General features: G+C 40.8%; 1 long non-coding RNA gene across 1 annotated transcript; it reads left to right on the plus strand.

Moving 5' to 3' along the window:
* The first annotated feature begins 9,099 nt into the window (after positions 1 to 9,099).
* LOC142492178 (uncharacterized) lies at positions 9,100 to 10,949 on the plus strand. Its single transcript, XR_012800796.1, has 3 exons — positions 9,100 to 9,497; positions 9,777 to 9,933; positions 10,795 to 10,949. It is a non-coding gene; the product is annotated as an uncharacterized LOC142492178 (long non-coding RNA).
* The last annotated feature ends 8,843 nt before the right edge of the window (positions 10,950 to 19,792 follow it).

The following is a 19,792-nucleotide window of genomic DNA, read 5'->3' on the forward strand; positions in this document are numbered from 1 at the left end:
ACATTTTGGATGAACCTGCAATAATAATTTGAGAATCCAAGAAATCGCTGTACTGCTTTAAGAGTAATCGGTTGTGGGCAATCCAGGACTGCTTTGAGCTTGGCGGGATCCACGGTGAGGCCGGTGTCTGAAATGATGTACCCTAGCAAAATGGTAGATGTTTGATGAAAATTACATTTCTCCAGTTTGGCAAAAAGTTTGTTCTTGTGTAAGCGAAGAAGCACTTGTTTCACATGAGAGATGTGTTCCTGTCTGGATTTTGAAAAGATTAATATGTCATCGAGATAGACAATTACAAAGGAGTTGAGAAGGTCCCTGAAGACTTCATTTATGAAATCCTGAAACACGGCTGGGGCATTGCACAGAGCGAAAGGCATGACTAAGTACTCATAATGTCCATCTCTGGTGTTGAAAGCAGTCTTCCATTCATCACCCTGACAGATCCTAGCAGGATTATAGGCACCTCGTAAATCCAATTTAGAAAAAATATTAGCTCCTTGTAATCGATCAAACAGTTCAGAAAGGAGGGGTAAAGGATAGCGATTTTTGATGGTGATTTTGTTGAGGGACCTATTGTCTATGCATGGCTTATGGTTCCGTCCTTCTTCACAAAGAAAAACCCAGCGCCCGCAGGAGATTTGGACTTAAGTATAAATCCCCTCTGTAAATTATCTGCAATATATTCCTTCATTGCCTTGGTTTCTGGCATAGACAACAGGTAAGAGGTCCCTCTCTGAGTTGTGGTGCCTGGAAGTAGATCAATGGGACAATCGAACGGGCGGAGAGGGGGAAGAACCTCCGATCTGACCTTATCAAAGACGTCCCTCACGGAATTCAGCGTACTCTTCTGGCAATTGTACCCTTTCCTTCTCCTCGGACACGGTAGTACGCCCAATACTACTTGCTTCAAGGATGCAGTTCTTATGGTAAAAGGCGCACCATTGAATGGGTTCCTTATTGAGCCAATCCACCCGAGGGTTGTGTATCTTTAGCCAGGGTAGCCCGAGGATCACGCTAATGGATGGAGTGTGGATAACATTGAATTGGATCTTTTCCATGTGTTTATTTTCAACCTTGAGCTGAAGTACCTCTGTCTCCAAGGAGATAAATGCCGGCTGCAGAGGTCTTCCGTCAATGGCTTCCATAGCGATGGGCTTCCTTCTGCGCCTGGTCTGAACTAGATGGCGTTCTGCAAAAGCTTGATCTATGAAGTTTCCTCTGAAACCTGAATCGAGGAAAGCAAGCGTAGATACTTGGAAGCCCTCCCCATAGAGAGTAATGGGGATAAGAATGCGAGAAGGGTTGTCAGTAGAAATAGGGGAAAGAAAAAGCGTTCCCAATGAAACTCCCAAGGGTCTCATGGGAACCTTGTGTTTCCCGACTTTTGTGGACAGAAATATGCAAAATGTCCAGAAGCACTGCAGTAAAGGCATAGGGTGGCATTTTTGCGTCGTAATTTCTCAGATTTGGAAAAACTAGTACCTCCTAATTTCATAGGCTTGGACGTATCTGGGGTAGAAGTCTCAGCTTGGTTCATTGATCCGGGATGGAGCAACACGATGATTAGCCTTCTCTGATCTCCTCTCCAGGAGGCGACAATCCACTTTCATACAGACGGCGATAAGTTCCTCCAAATCGGTGGGACGGTCATAGGCTGCCATCTCATCCTTCAAGGCATCAGATAATCCTTGCCAAAAGGCCGCGGCAAAAGCTTCATCGTTCCAGTCAGTTTTTGCAACTATAGTCCTAAACTCGAGTGCGTATTTGGCAACTGGACGATTGCGTTGAAAACATGAAAAAGTGCAGAGGAAGCACATACCTTACGACCGGGTGTATCAAACACTTTCTGGAACTCCCGGGCAAAGGCTCCGATATCCTATGTGAGGTTGGATCTTTGTTCCCAGATGGGAGAGGCCCAGGCAAGAGTGTCATCTATAAGAAGAGAAACAATATACGCCACCTTGGCACGGGGTGCAGTGTAGCGTGAAGGATTCATTTAAAATTGTATAAAGCATTGATTCAGAAACCCTGGCATTCTTGAGGGTCACCCCCATAGCGATTGGGGACAGGTAAACGAGGTTCTAGGGGGAACGGCAATGCTGGTGTAGTGATAAGATCAGGAACAGCAGACACAAGAGGGGGACGCGGTTCCTGTAGGGAACGAGAAAGAGATCGGAAGTCCTCTTGAAGGGAGAGCATGTTTTGCACACTACCTGCAATTTTTTCCTCTAGGGTAGACAGGTAGCTTGCGTGTGTGCGCAGGACTCTTCCTACCTCAGTGGGGTCGAAGTTTGTGTGGCTGAGCATTCTGTAATGAATAGCTCACCACAAACAAAACGCGACCGCGGTGCTGAGGTAGGGAATTGATTAATGCCAACCCACAGCCACGCGGGCGTGCCTAGAATGTAGATTGGTCATGCAAGCCAGGTCAGGATTATAGATGTGAGAATAGTTGTAAGTACTTGCCAGGTCAGGAGTGGAGAGTAGCAGATCGTCAGGGTGTGTAGCCATATTCGGGATTGGAGAGTAGCGGATCGTCGGGGTACTTAGCCAAGGTCAAGACTGGAGACAAGAGAATGGTCGTTCGTAGCCAGATCATGAGAGGAGAGGTGCGGAGTCCAAGCAGAGAAGCAGGGTCAGGCAACAAGAGGTTAACAGTCAAAGCTAGGTCATGGAATAGGAATGCAGCAAGGCACGGTGTCACAATATGCTCAGCAATGAGAGTATGCAGCAGGAAGGTATACATAGAAATGCCCTCCAATAGCAAGCCAGGGCGGAACCAGGAAGTAGAATCCAATAGGCTGCTGGTGCACACAGGTGTGCCCAATAACGCAGCCTGATCAGGGATGGAGGCGGGGCCAATTGCGTGCCGACTCACACTCATCACAGAGGTCAGGGGGCGGAGCATGGAATGCGCATCAGCGGGGAAACTGGACGAGCGCACCCGTCATGCACCAGAGCGGGGGGCGGAGTCAGAATCCGCGGGCGGAGAGTTAGACCGCGCAAGATCTGGCCTATCAGGCCTGATGGGAAGTTACTTAGCTGTTCGGACGCCTCCTTACTTGCTGCACCCCCTCTTCCTTCTGAACCGCAGCATCAAATGACGCTGCGGACATCACATGGCATCGTGTTGCCATGGCAACGTGATGTCGTAGAGTCACATTACGTCATGATGTCATGTTACCATGGCAATGCAACACCATGCAACGTCACGTTGGTGACATCCACTGCGGTTCAGAAGGAGGAGGGGGGCGCAAGGTAAGTAGGCGGCCGCAATAGCTAAGTTCCTATGGGCTGCGTATTTTCAAATTTGGTTGAATCTACACTTCAGACTCTCTCCATGGATTTCCTCCCTGCAGACAAGATACTAATACGGTACGTGTAGAATTTGTAGTGACAACTGCGCTCCAGTGTTTGATCACACAGATAATGGAGAAAAGAACTCAGGCTATTAAGACATACTGTAAGATCCTCTGTGGGGCCAAAAGATCCCTGAGGTAGGGGCAAGCAATAAACCCCCATGACACCTCCAATAGGGATGGTCCCCCTCAAAGTGTTAAAAAGTATTACATATTGCACTGGTCCTTTAAATCCTGGTAGACGTGCAGCCAAGTAGATATGGATAGCTGTAGAGAAAAGAAGAAAACTGACGCATAGTCCAATGAAGTGGGTCCCAGGATAACAAAAATAAATATTTATTGATGTGAAAACATCCAACAAATGGAGGAGAGCAACCTCCTACGCGTTTCGAACAGTAGTTCTTTGTCAAGGAGTAAGTTCGAAACGCGTAGGAGGTTGCTCTCCTCCGTTTGTTGGATGTTTTCACATCAATAAATATTTATTTTTGTTATCCTGGGACCCACTTCATTGGACTGTGCGCCAGTTTTCCTCTTTTCTCTAAAGATACTAATACATTCTTACTTGTTTTCAGTGTGTAGATATTTTTAAGCTTTTACTTCATTTATTTATTTATAAAATATTTTACCAGGAAGTAATAAATTGAGAGTTACCTCTCATTTTCAAGTATGTCCTGGGCACAGAGTTAAGACAAATAATACATGGTTACAAATACAGTGCTATTGCATCAAGAAAGAGTCACACACAGTTTAACTGGGTATGACATGTTTTGTAGACTAGCAGCTGCAGTGCTTGTCTGTAGAAGTTCTGGATGCCTACTGTATAATGGATCCATTCCACGAAAACAGCTGTATCCCACAATTCCTAGGAAAGGGTAAATACAATATGTGGTCTGAATCATAGGTGTTGGAATTAATGCAGTACATTACAGATGTAATATCTGTGTTGCTACAGTGCTTGTCTTGTTCTGTTTGTATGTCCTAACTGTTTCATCTGTGACATAAGGATGGGAGGAAGGGCTCAAGGACATATTTATTTTATTATGTTCCCTCTGTGAAAAATATATATAGTACATTTACACTGAACAAAACAAATACATTATTGTTGCATGAAGGAGCAAGTGCCCATGGCCGCTAAGTGAGCAGCCTACATTATGCACTCTATCACCAAATAATTTACCTGATGGACATTAATAAAACATTGCTTTCTGTGAATATAACCTTATCTGACTGGCATACATAAACATTTGGTCAGGATATAATCAGAGCTTTTCCCAACTCAGCTGCTGAAGCCTAAACTTATTCACTCATCTTCTGCTGCTTAACTCCCTGTGCTAGACTTGGAAAAAAAACAGCATCCTTCATGCACTCAGTCTCAAGCAGAACTTACTTGTATTGACTGTTCATAGTAGTCTCCAACTCCAATTAGAAGACTTGTATTAGAAACAGCAACCTTCATGTTCTACATCTCCAACATAGATGAAGAAATTAGGTGCGTGCTGGCCACAAGATCCCTCAATAGCCCGGTTCGCTCCTGCAACTCATTAACTCTCCCTTGATCGATAGGGTCAAACCTAGCACTAAAATAAAACAAAAAGTGCATGGAGGGACATATTCAATAAAAAATGTTTCAGTCTCCCCAATACTGGAACTTGATGTTGTCATCAGCTGGTCCCACAAGCTGGTATACAGATATCCCACACACATGGGGGGCAGAGAGTCCAGCGGGAAAGTACAGTTCCGATAAAGTAGAAGACATGCCATGATCTAGAATGGCCTCTTCCCTTTTATTAATATGTAATAGGAACTGGAGATCCATAAGGGTTTGATTGTCCAGTATCTCATCATCCATAGATGTACTGTATTTCCTGGAGAGGGTATGACACTGGTTGTTATCAGTGGTTCATCAATCGATAACAATCTACCTGGTTGATATTTGTAATTATTAGAATTTTTTATTAAAAAACCTTTTTAATGTAATTTTTCTTAAGAATTTCTGAAGATCAATATAAAGGTTAAATTAATTTGGTTTGTGGGTTGGGGCAAACATAAGTCCCTTCTTCAAAATATCAAATTGAAGAAGTGATAACGAGTAATTTGAAAAATTATATATCCCATTGAGTTCTGTCAAACAATAGATGTGGTATTCAGCATTGTGTGATAAATTCTAATATACAGATGTAGTCTGTTTGTATCCAGGATTTACCTGACCTGAGCCTGTCCCTTGCGTGAGATTTCCCAAGAAATGTACGTGAGTTATCCGCGATTAAACCTGGGTTAAGTCAAACCTGAAGCCGGACAGAAATTCGATATGTGGCGTTATATGCAATACCAGCCAGAAACTCAAGTCAGTGATGAGAAGTTATTGTGTCCCCCCCCCCTCTAGCTGTGGAAAAATTGTACTGCATGATACATGTTGATAAGGGCTAGGTTGAGTGACCTCACTGCACTGCATGTTACATGAGGACATGGGCTAGGTTGAGTAACACTACATGTTACATGAGGACAAGGGCTAGGCTGAATGTGTACTGCATGTTACATGCTGACAAGGGTTAGGTTGAGTGACACTCACTGTACTGCATGTTACATGGGGACAAGGACTAGGTTGAGTGACACTAACTGTACTGTATTTGTACTGTATGTTACATGAAAACCTTAGTACTTTATGTACAGTATTACTGTAAGTGTATTACATTTATTGCTAAAGAGTAAAAACGTCTTAAAACAATGAAACCAGTGAACAGAACACTTTATAAAACAAAACTTATTTTTTATTAGCTGAAAAACATTCACAGTACATTTTTTAGTTTATTAATGAATTTAATCAATAATTAATTAAACAAGTGTTTGTCCCCATACCCATGGGTATTCCAGGGAAGACGCCTTTTATGCCTTAAAAAGGCATTTATGTTGTGTTTCACAGCTCGGAAAAGAACCGGGTCATAATGAAATGCCTTTTTATTTCGTCCATAATATTTCCAGCATAGAGGTGTACCTAGGGGGGCACAAGAAGATCCCTGATATAGGTGCACTGCAGACCTTTATAAAATAATATGGTCAGGGGTGACAAATGTATATAGAATGTTTTATTAATAAATTATGTGCTTAAAAACAATGTGTGTAGTTTATTTCAGGTAAACGTCTAGTAGCTGATGTCACTCAGTATCAATGAACATTACATCAATGCATAATATTTCTGCGCAAATTTGAAGGCATCGCTTTCTTGCCCCTTTTGGTTCCATAAGTAACCACCTTAAACCACTAAAGATACAGCTCATAACTGACATGTTGTTTCATAATGAGAAGGGCTAGTATGGTCACTTTTCCAGCACTTCTGGAAAAGTATTTTTCCCGTATGCTCTGCCTCTGTAAGGAATCCGCTTCTGGCTTTGTTTATAGCCTTGCAGACCTCTGCAGTTTATAAAGTCTCCCTCTGGCAATCAATGGCACATGTGCTGCCTCTCACTGCAGCTTCAGTCCTGTGCTCCGTCATTGGAGGAATACTCACACACCTCCCTCCTGTGAATGGCTCGCCGCCCTTTATATGCTGGGCTCTGGCACTAATTCAGTGCTGAGCATAATCCTACTATGGATGTTACAGTGTTCTGCCACAAGCCCCCTGGCTTGCCCTGTTCCTGTTACTAGTTCATGCTTTAGCTATAGTTCCTAGTTCTATGCATTAGTTCCTGTTTCCTGTGACATGCTGCTACTCTCCACGCAGAGGTCTGTGTTCCCTGTGACCTGCTGCTACTCTTCACGCAGAGGTCTGTGTACCTGTTTACTGAGGCCTACTGCACGATCCCTTTTGCAGAGGCCTACTTCAGACTCGTGTGCTGAACCCTGTTTTTTCCCCAGCGCTGCCCTGCGGTGTTCTTCTGCCAGCCTGCTGTCTCCCCCTACAGAGACCGGCGTCATGGGCTGTACCTGCTCCTCGTGCTGAGGCTACTCCCGTGCTCTCGCTCTTACGTTGAAGAAGAGAGCACCCGTCTACCCATTGCCAAACTCCTGCCTGAATCACGACGATGCTGCCTTCTCCAGGCATGACCCTGGCTTGTCCTTAGACTACGCTGCCTTCTCCAGTCCGGACCCCGGCTTGTTTGACCATGACTTTGCACTCCGGATCCGGCTCCGAGGCCTAAGGTCGGTGATTATATAACCCCACCTCAGCCCTGCGGTCCGGTCCCGGTTTGTGGCGAACACATCTGTGACAGTATGCTCGGCCCCACAATTCCAGACCGTCCTGTGGTGAGTGTTGGTGCACCAGTCCCTGTTTGAAAAACAGTACCTGTATGATAGACTGTATCCGCCTGAAAGTGAGTTAATGTACGAAGGTTTAACCCCTAGTCAAAGACAGCTCCGAAAAGATATCCTTATTGTGGCCCAGTGTCTCAGAAACCAAAAACTACGCTGCCTTCTCCAGTCCAGACCCCGGCTTGTTTGACCATTGACTTCACACTCTGGATCCGGCTCCGAGGCCTAAGGTCGGTGATTATGTAACCCCACCTCAGCCCCGCGGTCCGGTCCCGGGTTTGTGGCGAGCACGTCCGTGACTGCCTCATGTCTGGGATCGTGCACGGATCGAGTTGCATTTGAAGCTGTACTCTCCTGGGTACTGCGGGTCGTGCAGCAGGTGTGCTTATTTCACTGTGTGAGGATAGATGATCTGTGGTGCTTCATATTTGCACCTGTACACCTCTGGATGCCGTGGGTGTTGGTGTAAGAGATGTGCTTCTGTCAGTGGGTGAGGGTAGAGTGTCTGATAGGATGCTTTCCTCTGGTGGTGTGCATTGTCTTGGCGTGCAGGCTAATTCCAGTGAAGAAGGAGAGGGTGGTGGATATCCTTTCCTTCAGGTCACCCTCCTGCTCCTGTGTGGAACATACAGTGGTAGGGACAGAATCCAAATAATCCAAATAATAGAACCCAGCAATGTCATTGTCAATATTGCCCACGACCCTCTCCATCCCCTCCGTTGTCTTCAAAAGTTGATCCAACTTTGCCTCCATGCTTTACCTGTATTGCTGTGTTGTGTTGCAAATTCTTCTATAGTCACTTAAAGATTCCAGTATGCGACCTACAGAGCTCGGGCTGACAAAAGGTGTGAGAGTGGAAACTGGTTCTCTCGCTAAGAGCCTGGGTTATTGGAGGGGGACCTCTTTGGGACAGGCGTTGTCTTGTTCTGCTTTAGTTGTCAGAGGGTCATCTGGTTGTGCATCAGTGAGGCAGGGGATGACTGGTTCAGCTTCTGTTGTCAGAGGGTCGTCTGCTTGTGAATCAGTGAGGCAGGGGACATCTGGTTTGGCTTCTGTTGTCAGAGGGCTGTTTGGTTGTGAATTGTGGGGCAGGGGACATTTTGTTCACCTTCTGTTGTCAGAGGGATGTCTGGTTGTGCATCAGTGCACCAGGGGATGTCTTGTTCGGCTTCTGTTGTCAGGGGGACGTCTGACTCTGCATACTGTAGGTAGGGCTGGGGACTTCTTGTTCATGTTCAGCTTGGGTAGACTGAGGGTCGTTGGGTTCGGCAATGTTCACTTGAACCCATTCAATGTCCTTATTTACGACAGTTCCAAATTTCTTCCTGCAAAAGCCCAGTCCAGGATGTTTTGCTTTGGGAACTTTTAGTGCCCTTTCTTTAAGCACCATAGGCTTTCTGGCCAACTCTGCCTTCAGCACGCAGACAGCTGCTACATTTCTATTTTTATTCTCAGAGACAGCTGCAGTTAGCCAATTTGGACTGATCCATGGCAGAAGATTTAGCACAATACAGTTTCTGGACAGAAAGCAGTTGTTTCAGAGACAGATCAGCCATTGTGGAGGCCATGCATTTTGGTTGACCTTTTATGCACTGTATCCCTGACTCGCTGGTGCAGGTGTTAAAAGAGGGTGTAAACTTTAACGGTACATGATAAATACTGTGCATATTTACTGTACGTTAACTATGCTAGTTTTATTTCTTTTCAAAAGTAGGAATGTCCAGAACAGTTATTTCAAAGGAGACGAGCATGAGAATATGGCATATGTACCTGAAAGAACAACAAAGTCTGGTTAAATAGCTTGGGCCTCGACGTCACTCATAGCTGTGTCTGCTATCATGCCCATGCAAAGACTAAAGTTATAAAGAGGATTCGCTCTGTCAGAACAGAGTAAGTATGGAACTGTATAGACTGTCTAATTGTATATTATTGAATGAGAATATTATTTATATTCCTCCTTTCTCCATTATCCCCATTCCCTTATTTCTCCCTCGTCCCCTCTTCCCCCTTTCTCCCTCACCCCCTCTTCCCCTTTTCCCTTGTTTCTTGTACTAATTTTTGTGACATTTATGTAGAAAAAATAATGTTACCCATTGTCATATTTAACTTCAGTTGTGTGACTAATATGTGTGCAAACTTGTAATCGTTCACATTTTGGTTTGAATGTAGGGAGACAAAGTGGCTTGTGTATGAGATAAGCAATTCAAATGATGAGCTTTATGCTGCCACAGTAAAGAATTCTGCAGCAGGATCATAACCTGACAATGTCCGAGTCCAGCATCAGAAGAATGAGACGTGAATTTGGCTGGAAGTACAGACGTGTCAAGTAAAGTGTTTTGCTGCAATATTGTATAATACAATAGTGTTGTTGTTCAGTATGCACATGTGTGATTTAACAGATCTTGTCATTACAGAGTTTATTCAATTTTAAGGGAGCCTAACTATATTAAGAGAGTAAAGCAAGCGCAAGCTTGGATCGATAGTGGGGAAACTTTTGACAATGTAATATTGTCAGATGAGACGTCAGTTGCACTAGAAAGATTTGCCACATTTGCCTTTAAAAAAAAAGATAAATTTTCATATTTTTATTGGGAGGCCAAAATGAAGTTTATAGATGATCCAAGTTATCCATACAGTAGGATAAGAACAGTTGAAGATTTAAGTCAAACAAACAAACGTTAGCGTCAAATTGTTGTGCTACTGTATATAGAAAGTTGCATAAGTCAAGTTAATTTAATAGAGCTATTTTAATTTCCACCAACACACAAAGAAGGTGAAAATATTCTGAATGAATCTTTCATCTAATGTATACATTTATCAGGCTCAAGCCATAATATTACTGTCAAAATTATGTTTTTAGTAAAGTAAAGAAAGCACACACTGAAAAATGCTATATAAATAAATTACAATGTAACATTTAGTTTGGCTGACTCTTTATTATCTCCTACACAGAACGGAATTAAATTTACTGATTTATATATCTTTTAGTCACAAATTAAATAATGTTTTTAAAAAAAGTTTTTAAATGAATCTTATTGTAAAACTTTTCAGAATAAATTCAATTTCTGGGAAGTAAGCTGTGTTTATTCACCTATTGTAAAATCCATTAAGTTCTCCCTTTTAAACCAGCTTTCTATTTTTGGAATGTGTACCATCTTATAAATAAATGACATGTTGACATTTACAGATAAAGAAAAATTGAACAGCTATGAGAAAAGATGACAAATGTCAGGATGTCAATAATGATCCATGAATATAATGGACTTAAGCACTGAAGAGAGACAGAATGTAACTGATTCTTGTTACCGCAACGAGAGAAAAACCCAGACAAATGTATTGTCTGTTAGAAAATAAATCAAAAAAAATATTATTTTTATATGTGTTCTTTTTGAAAACACTATTCATATTATAGCGTCTTATTACAGTTGTATTGTGAAAAGACCAACAAATTGCAGCAATTCAAGGAATATATTTTGTATAAACAGAATTCTGATAAAATGCAGACAAATTAAAGTTAGAATTGTGTCAATGGTTTGCTAATACCTTCCTCCACATTCTCCCCCTCTTGAAGATCATACTTCATAATCAAATTGGATGTCCATTTGAAGGGAGAATAAAACAAGAAGGTAGGCTAAGTTACGGTGGTTTATACAGAGTATATAGTTGTGAAGTTAAATCCATCCCTGATTTGGCGTAATCCTTATCAGGAATGCAGTAGCTGTCTTTTGCTAGAACAGGTAAAAAAAAATCTATGTGTAATGGTTTTTCTGGATCCCTCCTGACCCACCCAATCTCGGATTGGCCCCTGTGGTCTAACCGGTCCCCATTACATGGATGTGTCTGGTGGTGCAACTGTTGGCTACAGAACTCCTGAGTCTCCCACATGATGTTGTTATGGGGATATCAGCAAGACAGGCGCTGAGGTAGTGTGCTGTGAGTCCTACCTATATCCAGTGCAGCGCCTCCACCTCATCAGGATCTCTGCATCCGCAGGGAGATGGATCTGATGAGGAACTCCTTCCAGGTGCCTTCCTGTGCTGAGTAACTCCACACTCACACATGAGGGTTTTGATGAATAAGGGCATCTTTATTGTCAGGGTAGGCAACTGCCCCTCGCAGCAGTCAGCTCAGCCGCTCATTCTTCTACAGCACTCTCTTTCAGAAGAATCTGACCTCCCAATGGAGTTGGATCACCTCTCCCCTCAGGGAGATCACCACCTGTGCCAGGACCCTTGACACAGTGTAGATACTCTCTTTGTGCCTGTCAGCCTTACTGCTACAGCCCTTGATTAAACATGAACTGGTTACTATAGAACACTCTCCAACCACTAGTAGAGACACACTTACTTTAGGCAGTGCTGTGTCTTATATAACTTAGGGAAAAGCCACATCTCTGATGTCACTAACGGTGGACACAGAGAATGTTACCACTCCCCTTGTGTACATATGACACCTCACCAGGGTATGAGGGAAAACCTCCATGATTGATGCTGGCAATCCTGTATACTTACCAGGTTTACTGCCAGCATGAGAGAGAACTGTATACCATTTTTAAACATGGCTACATTTGTATAACATCTACATGTTATAGTGAGGTATTCGTAGGAAAAGTGAAAAACATCATGGGGCCTATTTTGTTTATTATAACATCCTCCGCATCAGGTAAAATATTCTTTCTACAAGTCCTGCTCTCAGATCCCATCTTTGATAAAATTGCAATTCCAGATCGCGATTATCTAATCAAAGCTTCTAGAATAGCCAAAATGTATTGAAATGGAGATATTTGGATTTTTGCAGCTCCCGTGCAATGTTTGGCCAGCAGACCGAAATTGCGAATGAATGCCATCCCCGCATGATTTAATCAAATCATCTAGGCTTTCTGAATAGCTACCTAGCTACATTTTGCAATAGCTGCTCAAAATCCTTGATGAGTTGGTTATCGAAGCTACTAGAAGAGGCCCCACAGTGTATAGTACTATATATGTGTTTAATTAATTCAAGAGAATGTCACTAATAATTATTTCAAATTGGGAAAGAAAAGGGGCACTCTCTTGTCTCTACAATAAGAAGCGCCTCGGGTGAATGCCAAACGGCGTAATTAATTTAAAGTCCAAAACTCCTTCAAATGAAGAATAGAGCAGAAATCCAAAGGGCAAGTATAAAAATAAAAATGTATTCATGTGGAACCAACGTTTCGGTCCGTTACTCGGACCTTTGACAAAAGTCTGAGTAAAGGACGGAAACATTGATACCACAATAATACATTTTTTACTTTTATACTAGTCCTCTGGAATGCTGAACTTGTCTTCTTTTGAAGGAGTTTTGGACTTTATACTAATAATGAAATGCCAAAACGCTAAAACTATGCTTGAGGCAAACAATGTACCTACATGAAATACATTTTAAAATATAAATATTAACAATAAAAAAAACATAATAAAAAGGGCTATTAGTAGCTCCATTTTATAATACAAAATATGCTATATAACACTTAACAAAATAATTGTATCTCTAAATTAAAAAAGGAATAATAGATTAAAATCTCCACATATTTAAAGATAACATTTGACTCAAGTCTCTAAAAAAAAAAAAATGCAAATCAAGCATTTGGTTCATACCCCAAGGGGTGATCATAATCAAGGAAAAAATCCAACTGTAATTTATATATGTATTAGTATTTATTTAATAAGATATTCTCCTTATCTACCCCTCATTTTAGCGGGTGTACATTATCTATTACCTGAAAGTGCATAGTACAGTAGCAGGTTTTGCACTGTGTTTGCGCTATACAAGAAATTGAGATAGATAGAAATTCTAATTGCCATGGACAAGGCCGTTTTAAGACCTTCGTAGGCCCTAGGCACTTTTATTTCTAGAAGCCTGTGTGTCGATATTTTTACTAATTTTTATGCTAATTTCATCGTTTGCTTGTTTCTTTCTATACTAGCGATATTTGGCATCGAAACGTTTGTTTCGATATTTAAAGATATTGATACTTCGAAGGCATTTAAAATTTAAATTTGCTGTTTTCTCTTATTTTGTGATTTTTTTTGTTTAGGTATTTTTTCAAGAGAAATATGATAGGCCCTAAAAGGTTCATAGGCCCTAGGCACTGTGCCTAGTTGGGAAAGGGGAGTGATGTATAATAGCGCTAATGGGGATTACAAACAATTGACCCTACTCTAAGGGTGAGCCCTATGGTTGCAAGGCAGCCTGGTGGTAACCTGACAGTACAATCAGAATAAACAGCAAATAAACAAAAGAGATACCGGCGCCTAATGAGTCCAAAAATAATGGAATCCTGGATATCCAGTAGAAATAGTTCCAGTTCCAAGGAAATCAACAGTCTCTGTTTCTTGGGGTATTCAGATATGACTTGATGCAGTGGAAGTAGAACATGCAATGAAAAAATAAATATTTAGTGCAACACAGTTAAACAATTTATACAGACATATTTGCAACTGGCTGACATAAACAGACAAAACAAACAGACACAACTAGACAAACAACACTTAAGCAAAGCTAATGATAAAAGTTATTTATTAAACTAGATGATAAAAAGGACAAATGGCTAACAGACCGCTCCGGTGGGTTAAAACCTAGATAGCACTCACAGGACGGCTGCTGGTAATTCGCATAGTACCAATGGGGGCTGGTGACCGCGTGTGGGGGATCCGCTGGGTGCCTCAGACGCCTTGTATTCCTTCTGCGTCTCTCTACTGGGAAAAAACGGAAGTGACGCCGTCCTCGTGGCGGACCGGAAATGACGTTGCCGGATGTGACGTCAGAACCTGTAAATCTCCAGTGGAAGGTACAGGAAACGGCGATCTGCACCTCCTTGCCCCACAGTCGTTGGAAGAATGCACTCAGCACTTGTACTGCTTGTAAATATAAGCCACCAAATGTCCTATATATAGATAAAAAATGCCCTACGCGTTTCGTGCATCTAAACATATCAGGGGATATGAAGTGATGGCAGTGATGCTGGTTTATATACCCTCAAACTTTGCTCCGATTGGTCTGTCAATCAGTGCAATCATGGGTGTAGTCCGTTTAGCATATTAAATCACTGCCATTTGATGCAGCTTTGCATACATGAAAATAACCTAACACAACATTTAACATAACATAAAAACAATGAATAAAAATAGTGACTATTTGGCAATGTATATTATATCAATGATATTTGTCAGTACACAGTAAAAAATATAAAAAAAAAAAAAAAAACCCATAGTGGGAACATAAAAAGATAAAGTGCTGAATAAAAAACTTTCACCTGATGTTTATAGGAACACTCCTAGCTCAAAGTCAATATTTAACCCTCTAGGGGATAAAGTTTTTAACTCATATATCCAGTATGCCTCACGCATACTGCATTTTTGTAATCTATCACCACCTCTTGTGCTAGCAGGGATTGTCTCAATGGCCTGACACTTGAGACCGCTAGGATTTTTGTTGTGATGTGTGAGGAAGTGGTGGGATACGCTATGGGTGATCAATCCTCTTTTTATATTGTATATGTGTTCATACACTCTCCTTTGATACGTTCTTCCTGTCCTTCCCACATACTGCAGGCCACAAGGACACTGGAGTAGATATATGACATAACACATATGACAGTCAATATGTGACTTGATAGGATATTCCTTTTTAGTGACGTTTGATTTAAAACTTTTTACATTATTACTGTATATACATGCCGTACACTTGGAACACTTAAAAAAACCTTTGTCTATCATAGCTCTATTCTCTTTTTGTTGGATTAGTGGACAGCTTGGGGCGATTCTAGTTTTTAAATTTGATGCCCTAGTGAAAATAATTTGTGGTTTTGGAGGTAAAATTCTTGCTAGAACAGTGTCCCTCATTAGAATCGGCCAATGTTTATTAATTATTTTTTTAATCTTAGGTGCCATGCCATTATATTGCGTAATAAACGGTACCTTCTCTGAAAAACTATTTTTCAAATCTTTTTTCTTATATACAAGAAGATCTTCCTTGGAACTGGAACTATTTCTACTGGATATCCAGGATTCCATTATTTTTGGACTCATTAGGCGCCGGTATCTCTTTTGTTTATTTGCTGTTTATTCTGATTGTACTGTCAGGTTACCATCAGGCTGCCTTGCAACCATAGGGCTCACCCTTAGAGTAGGGTCAATTGTTTGTAATCCCCATTAGCGCTATTATACATCACTCCCCTTTCCCATCTTGTATTTTTGTATATATTGATGTAAGCTGCTTTCTGTATTAATTAATATTATTTATTATTTGCACATTTATTATTTTGCTCTATAATGAGCTCTCTATTTTCCTTTAGAGCACGTAGGAGTGCTAATGTGGATCATATTTTTAATGACCCAAATTCCATACATACCACAGAGAATGGTAAGGGAGATTTTCATCCAATATTGACACAGTTGGAACAGGCTCTCACCATTGAAAGTAAACAGTGGTAGGAGGTAACCACACTGAGTAAATATTTGGAGAATCACCGCATTCCAAGAGGTTTAAGGGTGTCAAAGTCACCAACTTCTGATAAGGAGAACACTGCTTTCATGAAGGAATGGAACGAGACTTTGGACTCATGTTCATTTTCCTTGATGAAATTATTGATCTATTACCGTAAAAAGTCTTTAATTTTGTTAGATCAGCAGATATCAGATTTAGAGAATCAATTAGAACCATTCAAAGATAGCAATGAGCTACTTTTACTGGAACCTACTATCAAAAAAAGACTAGACCAAATGGAACTAGAGATAGTCCAAACCAAACAAAGGAAATTTTTCAGAGATAAAACAGATTATGACACAGGATGTCAACGTACATGGAATAAGAAATTAAAAGAACATTCTAACACTAACACTAAAAGTAATAGAACAACAGAACATAGACAAGTTCCGTCAATGCAAGAAAACAAAAACACAAGGACACATAAGGTCAAAACAGCTTTAAGAAATAATGCTACTGTTTTACAAACATCTAGCAGTAACATTCTAGTCCCAAGCCAAACAATTCAAGTTCCATTACCTACACACAACAAAAACCTTTATCTTCAACAAAAGAAAGCCAAAGAACGGTATGATCTAATAACAAAGACACAACAAGTGCCTATTGTTATGAGTAATAAATATACTGTCTTAATGGATATAGAGTCAGGAAGTGAGACAGATAGTGTCTCATATACACCCCTACCTACCCCTGCTAACAAAACCAATTTTTCTTTTTTAGAGTGGAGGAAGGAGAGGGACCACATTTTCCCAGAGGTAGAAATCATCAAACCTCATGTGGACCCTATCCGACCCCTAAACTTCAAGAAAAGAAAAACAGGGCCATAGGAAGGAGAGGAGGTATTGATAGAACTAGATTAAGCAGGCGCAAACTTGAATCTAATATCTTTAATATTAGCCAGCATACTTTGAGTAATGTGGAAAGACGTGTCCTAGGGAAAGGACTCACCTTTGCTCCAGTATGCGGACCTAATAGTTTTAACCTGTATATAGATGTCCACAAATTTGCAAGAAAACTGGCCTTAAAAAAGTATTTTATTAAGGATGCCATTTCCAGTCAAATCGGTACCAATCAAGAGGTGATAATAGATTCACCAGCATCTAGTAGCTTCAAAAAGAAATCTACCTTTTATCCCAAATTTGCTCAAGGGCACTTAGTAAGTTCATTTGTCGACATGGTCACTAAGGATCTGGAGGATTCCAGTCGATCATTTAAAATCAAAGATGACAATTTGAACATAAAAGAAAAAGAAGCCTTACAGAAATTAGAGTCCAATGAATTGTTGGTCATTAAACCTGCGGACAAGGGGGGAGGTATAGTGGTTATGGATAGATCTTATTATTTAGCTGAGTCCAAAAGATTGTTGGACGACAGGGCCACCTACCTCCCCCTCTGTAACGATCCCCTTGACCAATACAAAAAAGACCTAGAAGCTCTGCTTAGCACTGGCTTGGAAAATAAAGCTATTACTGAGGAGGAGTTAGCCTACTTATCTACTGTATACCACATCCACGCACACCTTTATTTTATTTTATACCCAAAATACACAAACACCTCACAGCACCACCGGGTAGACCTATTATTTCTGGTATATCATCTTTAACTTCTAATTTATCACAATACATTGATTATTATTTACAGCCTCACGTGGTTCAGAGTAAATCCTATTTGAGAGACACGACCCATGTTCTTCAAATTCTTCAAGATCTAGAGTGGCAGCCAAATTATATGTTAGTGACAGCAGACGTTAAGTCACTGTATACTATTATAGATCACGAAATGGGCTGCAGGGCCGTGTCTCAAAAACTGGATTCTACTGACTTATTGACATCTGCTAAGAAATTTTTTTTGGTTGATAGTATTCTGTTTATTTTAACACATAATTATTTCACTTTTAACTCACAGGTTTGTGGAACCGCAATGGGCACCAGGTTTTCCCCAAGTTATGCAAACCTCTTTATGGACAGTTGGGAAGAAGGGTCCATTTGGAACAACTGTCCATATGGGGCAGACCTGGTGCTCTGGAAACGTTACATAGATGACGTACTTTTCATCTGGTCCGGCGGTGACACAAAATTACAACACTTCTTCACTTATTTAAACAATAATGATAAAAATCTTCAGTTCACTTTTAATCACAGCACAGAGCACATTGATTTTTTAGACTTACACATTTATGTCACTAATCGCACTCTTCATACTAGAACATTTTTCAAGCCAATGCAGGCAAATACTTACCTTAGAGCTGACAGTTCGCACGATCCATCATGGATCAGGAATATACCTAGGGGTCAGTTCCTCCGCCTGAGACGCAATTGCTCTATCAGGGATTTTGGGTCTCAGGCTGAGGACCTGAAGTGTAAATTTCTTAATAGGAATTACCCTGAGCATCTTTTGGATGAGGCTATAAATCAGGTTACTAATTTGAGAAGAGAAGATCTTCTTGTATATAAGAAAAAAGATTTGAAAAATAGTTTTTCAGAGAAGGTACCATTTATTACGCAATATAATGGCATGGCACCTAAGATTAAAAAAATAATTAATAAACATTGGCCGATTCTAATGAGGGACACTGTTCTAGCAAGAATTTTACCTCCAAAACCACAAATTATTTTCACTAGGGCATCAAATTTAAAAACTAGAATCGCCCCAAGCTGTCCACTAATCCAACAAAAAGAGAATAGAGCTATGATAGACAAAGGTTTTTTTAAGTGTTCCAAGTGTACGGCATGTATGTACAGTAATAATGTAAAAAGTTTTAAATCAAACGTCACTAAAAAGGAATATCCTATCAAGTCACATATTGACTGTCATATGTGTTATGTCATATATCTACTCCAGTGTCCTTGTGGCCTGCAGTATGTGGGAAGGACAGGAAGAACGTATCAAAGGAGAGTGTATGAACACATATACAATATAAAAAGAGGATTGATCACCCATAGCGTATCCCACCACTTCCTCACACATCACAACAAAAATCCTAGCGGTCTCAAGTGTCAGGCCATTGAGACAATCCCTGCTAGCACAAGAGGTGGTGATAGATTAAAAAAATGCAGTATGCGTGAGGCATACTGGATATATGAGTTAAAAACTTTATCCCCTAGAGGGTTAAATATTGACTTTGAGCTAGGTGTGATCCTATAAACATCAGGTGAAAGTTTTTTATTCTGCACTTTATCTTTTTATGTTCCCACTATGGTTTTTTTTACTTTTTATATATATTTTTTACTGTGTACTGACAAATATCATTGATATAATATACATTGCCAAATAGTCACTATTTTTATTCATTGTTTTTATGTTATGTTAAATGTTGTGTTAGGTTATTTTCATGTATGCAAAGCTGCATCAAATGGCAGTGATTTAATATGCTAAACGGACTACACCCATGATTGCACTGATTGACAGACCAATCGGAGCAAAGTTTGAGGGTATATAAACCAGCATCACTGCCATCACTTCATATCCCCTGAGGAAGTGTGTTTAGACGCACGAAACGCGTAGGGCATTTTTTATCTATATATAGGACATTTGGTGGCTTATATTTACAAGCAGTACAAGTGCTGAGTGCATTCTTCCAACGACTGTGGGGCAAGGAGGTGCAGATCGCCGTTTCCTGTATCTTCCACTGGAGATTGCCAGGTTCTGACGTCACATCCGGCAACATCATTTCCAGT

The sequence above is a fragment of the Ascaphus truei genome, chromosome 4 (genome assembly GCF_040206685.1).
Source record: "Ascaphus truei isolate aAscTru1 chromosome 4, aAscTru1.hap1, whole genome shotgun sequence".
Lineage (NCBI taxonomy): Eukaryota > Metazoa > Chordata > Amphibia > Anura > Ascaphidae > Ascaphus > Ascaphus truei.